Raw genomic sequence first — 12396 nt, 5'->3', positions numbered from 1 at the left:
CAATCCTCACAACACAAAATTGCATTGTAATCAATCAAGAAGCACTTATGAAACAACTATTAAGTTCTGGGCACTGCTCTAGGTCCTGATAATTAAAAACAAAAAGAAATAGTCCCTCCCCTCAAAAAGCTTAGCTATAGCAAAGGAGCTTACTTATACACAATATAGACAAAATTAATACAATATAATTTCAGGGGCTAGAGAGCTGGTGGCTAGGAGGAACAAGAGAGAGGTTCATTGAAACAGAAATGAATGGCTATGAAATAATTATTATGCAATTAGCAAAAGAGTCCTATGTGGCCTTGGCAAAGGGCTGAGAAATTTAACCTGACATCACCAGGTTGAATAATTGTTTCATGTAAATCACAAAGACCTGGCAACATAGTGTAGTTCTTACTATGGCATAATAGTGTCAAGAAATATGTTTATTCTGTGGAATTGGGTGGTCAGATTAATTACATCTTCCAATGCTGATATTCCCCCAAGAACTTAGTATACACTTGAATAAATTTGAAAGACATCATGTTGGACTGACTTGTGCAATGGACTTTAAAATCATTCCTGGCAGTGTCTGGGAATTGTTTGGTGGCAGGGGGAACGCACCTTTAACCTTTTAGCCTCAGCCCCTCTGTCTACTGAAATAGGGTCATGTTATCTCATGGAACTTTTTGAGTCATAACTTAGAGAAGTAATCAATAATACAAAGTTTATAGTGCTAATGTCATAGCTTTTATAGGAATGATGGATAGAATGGTCTGTTTATAAAGTACTAAGCTGTCCAGTTCAGTTTCATGACAAATAGCATCAAAATGGGAAAAAAAAGCACTCCAGGATGGAAAAAATATAACCTATTAGAACTTCACATTTTGAGGTGAATAAAAAAAATGGGATCCTTGTCAGCATTTTGTGTGCATTTTTGTTAAGAGTTGAAATATAATTCAGGCAAAAATTGATGAACTTGAAGATGATTGGCAATTTTGAGTAATATCCAATTTAAAATGTTTTTTATCTAACATCTTGCTTGAAGCAACAAATTATCTCTCACTTGTGCCTTTTCCTGATGTCTTGCTTTATATTTGGTCATTGCATCATAAAAGATGCTTGTGTTGTCTATAAAATTTAACAGATGTAATTAAGCAGCTATATAAGCTAACATAACTATTATGCTATTTTTAGGGGGAAAAAACAACTCTCTTCAAATATATTCTTAAGAACTACTTTCAAGAATTATTAATTTCCCCACAAAGGAAAATTTATGGATTTGCTATTAACTTATAGCTCTGTCCTTCTGAAATCTCCAAATATCTATTTGAACAAGTCTGAATATCAGGGTGAAGCCAATTGGCATGACCCATACTCTGAGGCTCGAATTCAAGGAGTACTTGGGTTCAGTTCTCCTTTCTGACTCTTCCTTATTGAATAACCCATGCACAAATCAATTAATATATACTTGACTGGTAAACACTATGTCTTATCAACTCTTACATCTCAGTCTCTAATAGTTGAGGGAATTCCGACATCTGGAGATCACTATGCTTATAAAGCCACAAATACTGTATAGCACCTTAATTGGCATGGCATAGTGGATTGAGAATTGGAATAACCCTCATTTTAGATTAGGGTCCAAATTCTTGTTCCACTTGCAGTGACCTTATTTAAGGTAAATAAACTTTGTGAATTTCAGAATCATCATTGGTTAAGTCTCCAAGTATTCCTTCTCAGACTTTTTTGCTGATTCTTTCATTCATGTCACTCCAGTTAACTATGTTTATCACGCCAGGTTTTGTCCTGACTCCTTTTCCTATCTCCTGTACAATCTCTTTTGATGATCTCATCAGTTTTCATGGATACATTTATCACTTCTATTTAAATGATTCCCACATTTATGTATGCAGCTCTAGTCTATCTCCTACACTATAGTCACGTATAATTAATTTTCTCTTAGACATCTCTTCCTGTATGTGTCACATTCATCTTAATTCAATGTGTTCAAATCACAACTCATATTTCTCCCCAAACCTATCTTTTTCAGAATTCTTCTATTAATATTGAGACTTTGGTCATCCTCAGAATCATTCAGATTGTATTCTTAATATGCACTTTAACCCAATATTTTGACCCATCCCACACATTCAAATCCATTGCCAAATCTTACCATTTGTTCCTTTCTAATATCTCTCATGTATGTCCCTTTTGCTACTCACATAATCATGTAATTCCTCATCTCTTCTTGATTCCTTGGCTCAAGGCTGTGCCTACTCCACTCTATCCTCCATTAAACTACCAAAGTGATTTTTATATGAAATTTGAACTTGTCACACCTACACTCAGTGAGACGGTGGTTCTTATTAACTCCAGAATCAAAGGTAAAATCCTATTTAGCTCTTGAAGCTATTCATAATCTGACTCTTTTCTACCCTTCCAGTCTTATTACATGTTCCATCTCTTCCTCCAACCCCATGTAAGCTACAATCAGGTTACACTGGTCTACTAATAGTTCTTTCAACATGATGCTCTATCTCTTCTCTCCATTCCTTTGTTCTCTTTATTGCTAATGCCTAGAATGATCTTCACTTTCACTTCTGCCTCTCATCTTCTCTGGGTTCATTCAAGTTTCTCTTGAATGCTGAGAGTTTTCCCCTCCTGGACCAATTCTTTGGGGAAGTCAAACTAGGTTATTTTTGGCTTCAATTCTTACCTAGCCTTTAATCACTGAGTGGAAGTTGCCTCAAACAAACTAAGACTTGGGAAAGAGCTTACCTTAAAAAGGTCAAGGTCTACCACTGCATCCAGGGTGATGGCCTGTCATCTTGCCTCTGGACAACAACTCTGGAGGAAAGAGTGAGGTTGATGACTTTGCAGAGCCCTGCCTCACTTAAATCCAATTTACTTGCAAATCAAGAGGTCACTCACTGTAGAGGGCTAAGGGGATTGTGAGTCCCGTGATCAAGGTCATAGCATAGGCAAAGCCTGTTCCCATGGAAATTGTGCTTACACAACTCTGGCAAAAGCCTTCCATGACCCTGGAACTTGATGTTCTTGCAGATACTGCTATTCTTGTAGAAAGTTGCAAGCGGACTTGGGAACACAGGAACTAGCTTTGGGTACAAGGACAGGGGTGAGTCATGGGATGGGGAAGCAATGGGATGAACTCAGCCTGTACATGATTGTGGTTACAGCCTTTGAATACCCTGACCCTCAGATGAATGAACAGATTCCTCTCTTGCATTTCTGCCTGCCCTGTGTCTTTCTTCTCAACAGCTCACAGAGGTACTACTGGTAAGTTGGTTGTGCAGCTCACCTGATGTCATTAATTCCTTTTGAAAACAATGGACAAAGAACAGCAGTTCATTGAAGACTGAGCTCAAGTCTCACTTTGGACAAGAGGCTTTTCTTGGTTCACATAGGTATAACTATCTTCAGGACTCAGATTTCCTTCCCTCTAATGTTTGTTTCTCTTCTATGTTTCAAATTCTTTACATATTCTCTCACTCTATGAGAATAGGAGTTTCATTATAACAAGACCTTTTCCTTCTTTGAAATCTACAATACATAGCAAAATAGCTAGAATAAAGTAAGCACTTAATAAATACTTGCTGACTGAATTGTTGACTGAGTGTGAATGCCATTACTTGCCTCATTGAGGTTATGCAACTTTGTAAACTATAATTATTATTATGTTGTAATGGTCATGGCTAATAAAATAGTCCAAAATTAGGGGTAGCCTTAAACAAAAGAGACAGTTAAAGCTATGTCTTGCAAATCATGAGAAGAAGTCAGTTTGAGTAAAAATCCTGAAGAGTTTAGTAAGCAAAATTTATATCAATTAAATCTTCTATACTATATTTTTCCCTAAAAAAAGTTAAAGACTTTTCCCATCCCAAAATTAGATAAAAAACAAGAAAAACTGTCTAGAAAAAAACAGATTATTTGTGTGCCTCCATATGGTAGAAGAGTTCATCTATTCAGAAAGTGTATACTAAATGTTAACTCAGAGGCCAGCAAAGAATTTCCCCTGGGTGTACCTGCAGAACCCAGAAAGCATTTCTGTTGACCCTTCTATTCTTTTTACTCAGCTATATTCCAGCCTTGTGATCACTATTAGTGGCAACAAGTCTTCAAAGATACAACATTGAAAATAGAGTCAGTCATACTTGCTTTACAATTTCAACTTAAAATTTATTAGCTATGTATCCTGAGCAAGTAAGTTGTTTAATCTCTACTTTGCTTAAAGCAGTTCCTTAGTACTTATTTACTAAATCATAGCTTTATAACCTGAATATGCAGAGGAAATGTCCAAACTTGGATTTCCCTCTTTCTCCTAACTAAAGATAGATAGATAGATAGATAGATAGATAGATAGATAGATAGATAGATAGATCTTCACAAATCCATACATACATAAAAAGGAGTATTATAAGTCCAGACATAATGATTATTATAACAATGATCCTACTCCCAAGGAATTTGAAATCAAATAATGATTATTTTACGTATAGTTGACATATAGCAGGCACTCAATAATAAATATTTCTTTCCTGTTACTTCTTTTCTGTGAACCAGGAGATTTCTTGTGGTACTATACTAGTGATTAAATTTGTGGTCTAGCTTTTTGAAAATATTTTCCAATTCTCAAAATCATTTCCAGATTTTTTTTTTGATAGGGACATGATGGGGGATTCAGTAGAGATTCAAGGTAAAATGGATAGTACAAGAAAATGAGATTACTCTGACTTCTGATAATTGCTATTTCTCCAGGAAAGTAGGTGAAAGTATAATGGCAGCAATATGTCTCCATCAATGAAGTCCATCTTGAGTATATGTGGAGTTGGTTGATGACCTCTAAATTAAACCATCTTGAAGTATAACTTGCAGGAGATGGAACTTTTGTAAGTGGATACTATTTGCATATGATAATAAAGGCACGTCAAAAATATAAAGTAAGAAAGCCCTTATAGTTAATAAGAGATCAAAACAATATGGGAAACATCTATGTTATGGGACACTAGTGAGAAGGTAAGAGAAAAAAAGGGTAAGGGTGACCACAAATTTTAAAAGAGTTATGCAATGAATGGCCGAATCCCTTTAAATAATTCCAAGTTTCACATAAGTTATAAAGCAAACCTTTTAAAGACATCTACAATGTAGTATTTTAAGTTCTATTTTTGCTGTAGATAATTAGGGCTTTTAATTTTCAATAATAAGCCTTTCTGTAAAGTAGATGTAGCGATATTTTTTAGTCTTACATTCATAGACATGCTGATGGGATGAATGTTTAAACCCACATAGAAGGACAAATGTTTATTGAATTTTTAAACTTTTTATTGCAAACAATTTTACACATACTTTATGACAATAAAACAGGTGTGGAACCTCTGTAACCTTACAGCTTCCAATTTGGAGAATGCTGCTTTCATATATAAAATGAATATTGAAATAAAATGTCTTTATACCTCACATTTCCATGAGTATTTTCCCAGAATTTGACTGCTCTGATTAAATGCTTTAGTAGTATAACTCATTTCTCAAATTAGTCCTTGCAGAAATGGAGTTAAAAACATGTCACTCAATTTTATTTTTCTTTATTTCTCCACAGTCATAAACACCTGTATGTTATTGAACATTTTAAGGGAAATCTAAAGTAAAAGACATGCAATTTAATTTGTTCCTCAAGTTCAGAAATAACTAAATGATATAATCATAGACATTGATACAATTTATCTAACAAGGTATGGAAATTTTTACTTCATTTTAGATGACTTCATTTTTTTTTCTCAAAAAAGACATCTTCTACATAAGGTCTCAGAGACTAATAATATGGATTTATATTTATGTATGAATTTAAGGTTACAAAGTCTTTAATTATAACATACCTATAAAATATTAAAGTTTAACTACCATCATTTTAGAGATTAGGAAACTGAAAATCGGTGAGATAATGCACTTTAGTTTGCTGAAATTTACATAGACACAGTTTCTCAGAGCTAGAATTTCTTACAACTCCTGCCATGACTATCTTGAGGTAAGTTCCATGGAGAACAAATTCAAAAATCAAGACTGTTGTTATCCTATCCTGACATTATGTCATTTGGTATACATTATAATTTTTTCACCCTCCCAATAACTGAGACACTTTTCTTCTTTTCGGAATTTGCACCTTTATAAATAGGGGGAAAAAAGTTTGAAATGATAACTGAGGACCAACTGGTGAATAAATTAAGTCATAATTTTGAGTCCATCTCCATACACATAACTCTGAGTAAACTCAAATCATCCAGTTCTTTGAATATAAGAGCTACTCAATTCCACAGAGATCATCTAGTTCAGAGTTTCTTAAACTTTTTCTGCCCTTTTCACCTGAAAATTTTTTACGTGACTCCAAATATATAGGGATATAAAATAGGTATACAAATGAAATATTTAATGATAATAAATCATAAAGAAATTCACTTTATAACAATTTTTGGTGCACATATTTTGACATTTATTAAAGACAAAACAAATTTGCTTGTTAATGAGATGGATATGCTTTTTTATTTTACATAATTAAATCATGATAGAACATTTGACACTGCAGGATATATGATATCTTTAATATTTTGTCAGAGTTGATCTATATTTGATTTTACAGTCATCAAAGCTGAGAATGCCACTTCACATAAATATATAGTACAAAATGGTAGAAGTATGTTTAGGACCATTTTAGAAATTGTTGGCAATTTTTTTCCTAATCCCAAGCCAAAATTCATTAACATTTTTTTTTGTTTTAGGAAATTCAGGTTTTAAACCTATGTCACTTGGTAGCTTGGCAAATTCTTCTTGAACTTTTACTGGCAGATGACTTTTCTTAATTTCAGTTGTGTACACTTTATGAACCCAACTTAGTTTTCTAGAACCAAAATTTAAAGGGAAATATTTCTGAAACTGTGTAACTATAACTCTTACAATTAAATCTTTGGGTAGGGTGTTTTCAATTATAAAATCATCTGTAACTGTAAACATTTCTAAAGAACCATTTTCCACGCTGTTCTTCCATATGTTAACTTTTTTAGCAAAACTTTTAATTTTATACATTAACATAAATGTGTTACATTTTCCTTGTAGTAGGATATTTAAATCATTGAGTTTTTTGAAAATATCCACCAAATTACACAGTTTTGAAAGCCATAAGATGTTATGAAAAAATGAACAAGATCAGAATTCTGTTCAGCCAAAAATATAACCATCTTTTCATTTCAATAGTCTGCTTAAATTTCACCTTCTTGAGAATCAGCTTACCTCTGCATGTAAATCATAAGCTTTTTTAAATCTGAGTCCATGTCTTTCCAAAGGTTTGAAAACAAACGACTGTTTATGGCATGGTGTTTGGTGAAGTTAGTGATTTTGATAGTATCCCAATGTACAATATCTAACTCTGTTTTGTTTTGGTGTTTTTTTGGTTATGAATGCCTCCTGATAGAACATGCAGTGAGTTAAAGTGCTGTGTTCATTGCTACCAGCTTTAACTTTTGCTACAAATCCAGCATTCTCACCCATCATTGTTCCAGCACTGTCTGTACAAACTCCAATGCAGTTTTTCCACTGTAAACTTTCATTTGTGAAAAATTCATTGACTTTAAAATATATACCTTCCTTTCTGGTGTGTCCTTCCAAAGGGAGACAAAACAATAATTTCTCAAGTATGCTTCCTTCTTAAACATATGTTACATAAAATAACAATTGTGCCACATTAGAAATAGCAGTCATTTCATCTAACTAAATTGACAACTTTGGGCTGACTTTAAGCCTGGTAATAACCTGCTAGAATAGGTTATTACTGATTTCAGAATTCTTTTGGAAAAAGTATCTTTCAATAAAGGAATTTTATGTATTTCATTCCTATACTTTTCCCCATGAACTATTTCTGACATTTTAATAGCAGCAGATAACATAAGATCGTTTGCTATTGTGTAGGGCTTTTTACTTCTTCAGTTAAATAAGGAGTTTTGCAATAAGTTGATACTTTCCATTGACAGTAAAAATTTCTTAAAATATTTTTATTTATTTGAAGATTTTAAAAGCCATTCAAAATATTCTTTTGGTTTATTGCAGCACACTGCATATTTGATATTAATTAAGGTATCATTTTTGGTTTGCTGGCTTTATACTCTTCACAGTCCATTTAATATAGTGGTTGATACATAGTGGGAGATACACAAATGCTTTATTTTCTTCTTTTCTTCCTTCTTTTTTCTTTTCTTCCTTCCTTCTTTCCTTCCTTTTTTTCATCTTTCCTTCCTTCCTTCCTTCTTAAACTGTGGTCATGTTAAACTACTAAAGAACCTGCAGTAGGCCCTTATTACCTCTACAAAAAAATGTACAAACTTAGCTGGATATTTAAAACTTTCTAAAAGCTATCTTTAATCTATAATCACATGTTTATTTCACATTATTCACTTTCATACCCTTAATTTTTTCATCTAAACCAAAATGCTACTCTTTCCATAACATAATATTCCTACTTATCAACCCAACTCAGTTTTCTAGAACCATGACATTTTGAAGGATCTCTTCAACGACTGTAACAGATTTACTTGGACCTTTTAGAAAAATTGGATGTTTTCTTTTGTCTTTATTTTCTGTGGTTTACAACTCTAGATTCACTCTCCCTAAGATCATGATCACAGGTCAGGATTGAACATAAGGGTGACTACTACATCAAGTTCTGTTGTTAACTATTGTGGGTAGCTATACTCCTAATATGATAACAAATGAGTACCCATTTTATGCTTCCCATTAACTCAGATGGCATATCAAGAATAATAATTCCAAAATATTCCTAATCATCATTCTAGAGCATGCTCTCTCACCAATACATTTAATGCCTACGGGGAAGGTAGGCATAAAATTAAATAAAAAATTAAATCACTATGAAAGTTATCCCCAACATTCCATGCACATGTGGCCATAACTATGAAGCTTTAGGTGTCCATTTTTTTTTATTCTTATATTTCACTATTGATATAGGATAGATCCACGTATGTCATGACATCACAGATGGTTCAAATGGTTGGCCAGTTGGTCTCCTCTACAGCCAAGCAGGATTGTTCTTCCACATACTGGGACTTACTCTTTGATGACAATTGTGCTGTCTGCCTCTTCCCAATTTAGGCTAAGCTGCAGCATTTAGCTGGGCTGGTGTTTTCTTCTTTTAGAAAAAGCAGAGACTTATTCTGAGATTGGAAGATATTGTTCAAGTTCTATTCTCTCAGATAAGCCCATAAGTATTTTGTTTTTCACCTCCCAGGCAGTGATTGGCAGGTCAAAGAAGGGTAACCTCTCCTTTCATATTTTTTGTTAAAATTTTCTGATTCAGGCAGGACTAGGTTCTCTCTTTGATCAGCCTCTTTCTAATTTATATTGACCATCATGCAGATTGTACATCCATAGAGTTATCTCTTTGATATATGGCCACTTGCCCAAAATGAACAACTTTGGGATTTGGATATTGCCAGTTTTTAACCCTAATTTTTTTTTTTAGTTGTTCTTTGATTTATTTTCATTTATTTATTTATTTAAATTTTCAACATTCATTTGCACAAAATTTTGGGTTCCAAATTTTTTCCCCATCTCTCCCCTCCCGCCACCCAAAATGCCAAGAATTCTAACTGCCCTTATAACCAATCTGCCCTCTGCTCTAACATCCCTCCCTTCCCTTATCTCCATCTTCTCTTTTGTCCTGTAGGGCATGGTAAATTTCTATACCCCATTACCTGTATTTCTCATTTCCTAGTTGTATGCAAGAACAATACGCAACAGTTGCTCCTAAAACTTTAAGTTCCAACTTCTCTTCCTCCCTCCCTCCCCACCCATCCCCTCTGGGAAGGCAGGCAATTCAATATAGGCCGTATCTATGTAGTTTTGCAAATGTCTTTCATATTAGTCATTCAACCCTAAATTTTGATACTTGGTTTTATGCAAATGAAACGCTAACAAACAAGGTACTAAGGAAGTCTATTTCCTAGAACAAGTTCATTATCACTTCTGCTTTCCTGGCATTTCAAATAAGCTACTAAAAACCTGGTATTTTTATTTGTCCTTGTCACTTATTGGCGTACAAATTTGCCAAAGTATGAAATGGGGACCCTCATATAATCAATATTTGCCTCATATGGAGCATCCTCTGAGAAGTTTTTCTAAATCACCCTATTTGTTATTGTTCTCATGTTCAACTTCTTATTATTGTATGGTAAAATTTTTCTATCTCTGTTTTATAATGTTTCTAGTAGAATGAAGATCTTTGAAGGCAGGGGTTTTTATTGATGTTGGCAGTTTGTCTTTTTATCCCCAAGGTCTAGAACAATGCCTTATACAAAGTCACTTGATACATGCTTATTGGATTGGTCAAGATAGTGTAGAGACCAGGACAGTTTTGCTTTCCTAGTAATTTCAAATTCAATCATTATAAGAAACCTACCCTGAATTGATGTACAAACTAAAGGAAATCATGGTATAAGCTCCTAGGTTCAATAGATTCCTGAGGACTTACAAATGGAGTATATTTAAAGTTAATTGTTTCCACAGACTTTATTTAAAGATACCTGAAGATTCAGAAGCCAGATAATCATAAGCCAGATGGCCATAAGCAAGAATCTTAAATCTCTAGTAAATAGTAAGTGTTTGTTCTATGTAGTTATGAAAGTCAGTTAGACTTGAGAACACGATCCTTTTAGCATTTTACAGATTAACCTTTAGTTAAAGGATCATACACATTGGATATCTGACTAGATCCCAACTTGTTTGGTGTTGTGTTTGCCTTGAAGACTGTTTCTTTACCCTGTGTTCAAGTACTAGACATGTTTTCAAGCTCAAGAAATATGTTCAGCCTTGGAGAAATGGTAATGACTTCTGAATTGCACCTCTTTCTCCTATCTTTTCCTTTACCACAGTATGGGCTGCTTCATCCTTTAGTTAAATTAATAACTATTTATTTAGCACTTTTAAAAGGTCCTTACTACTTTCCAGGTACAGTTTTAACTTTCAAGACAATTTACATAAATTTGAAATATTTTTACAAGAAATTTTCTTCACAATGCTAGTTCATATAAGTTTTGGCCTACAAATCAATCACAGTCACATTTTTCATTGATCCTAGACCTAGTTGATGTTACCATTAAGGGAAAGAAAAGACAAAAAAGAGACTTTATGTACTAATAAATATATCAGGTCCAAAATTTGCACTGACTGTGAAATTCAGAGTAAAGTAACAAATTGTAAAACAATATTTAACATAGCAGTGCTTTAGGAAAAAAAGTGTGCTTATCCTTATGAGTTCTCATGTAGAAAAAAATTTAGAAATATTTTTCTCTGTTTATTTGGATTCTACAAACATTTCTGTAACTGCAGTTAAGTAGCTGCTCAAAGATTCATTATGGAAAACTTAGTTTGGATTTTTGTTTTCATTAAGTACCTTAGGAATTACTGGAAAAGGGATAAAATAACCTTAGTGTGATTTTAATTTGGTGATACAGTGTCAGAATATAAGAACTGAATTGATCTCTCATAAATAAGATAGTCATAGTTCTTTCAGTTTAGTTTGATTCTGTATAAGAGAAAAATATTGCAAGATATGACTTGGTAGGAGAAAACTATACTGAGCCTATCTCCTGTGACTATACCAAAAAGATCTAAGAAATACACTGGGCTGAGTACTAAAGGAGAAACTATTAGATTTAATTCCTTCTAGTCCAAAATTGTCAGTTCATCCCTCAAGTAGGTAACAAGGACAGGGACTGAGAAATATGGGTAGGCCAGAAATTCTATAATTTTAAACTTGGAGCAGGAATATAAAGTCAAACCTCGGGAGCAGACCAAGGTGAGATTGCAGTCTTCTTGCTCTGACTGTAGAATGGTACCTTGAGTTCAAACCAGAGGTGCAGATTAGAGGTTGTCCTGAAATTCTGTCACTCTGTTTCCAGAGAAGTATTATGGTGGCTTCATACTATAGGTTATGTTTCTGTTGCTCTGAACCTGCAGAGCATTCCAGCTAATTGATAACAACTGAGGCCAACAACTCTTTACGAGAGCCCCACCCAGGGACCAGACTGCAGTTGTGTTGTCTGGACACAAATCTGTGACTACAATCTGCAAATCTTAGGGTAGGAAGGTTGTGAATCATTTAGGAAAATAGCATCAAACTAAAATAGAAATGTGGTTGTTAAATCATGCATAAGAATCACAATACTTGAATAAGGGAGGGACAGGACCCCAGGTAGCACAAAATATTAACATATAAGATCCCAATATTTCCTTTAAAAGTACAGAGAGCCAAGTCATGACACACAGTTACAATTCAAGAAGGAAATTGGGAAGAATGAATAAATAACAACAAAAAGAGATACTCATAGAAGAGGTCTG

General features: G+C 33.9%; 1 long non-coding RNA gene across 1 annotated transcript in view; it reads right to left on the bottom strand.

The window, feature by feature from the left end:
- LOC140511378 (uncharacterized) overlaps positions 1-2937 on the bottom strand; it is a 37797-nt gene extending 34860 nt beyond the window's left edge. The window contains exon 1 of the long non-coding RNA XR_011969524.1: positions 2761-2937. This is a non-coding gene — a long non-coding RNA (uncharacterized lncRNA). The remainder of the gene's footprint in view (positions 1-2760) is intronic.
- Positions 2938-12396: the final 9459 nt, after the last annotated feature.

The sequence above is a fragment of the Notamacropus eugenii genome, chromosome 6 (genome assembly GCF_028372415.1).
Source record: "Notamacropus eugenii isolate mMacEug1 chromosome 6, mMacEug1.pri_v2, whole genome shotgun sequence".
Classification (NCBI taxonomy): domain Eukaryota; kingdom Metazoa; phylum Chordata; class Mammalia; order Diprotodontia; family Macropodidae; genus Notamacropus; species Notamacropus eugenii.
The sequence above is the reverse complement of the archived record's forward strand: the minus strand, read 5'-3'. Positions and strand labels throughout refer to the sequence as shown.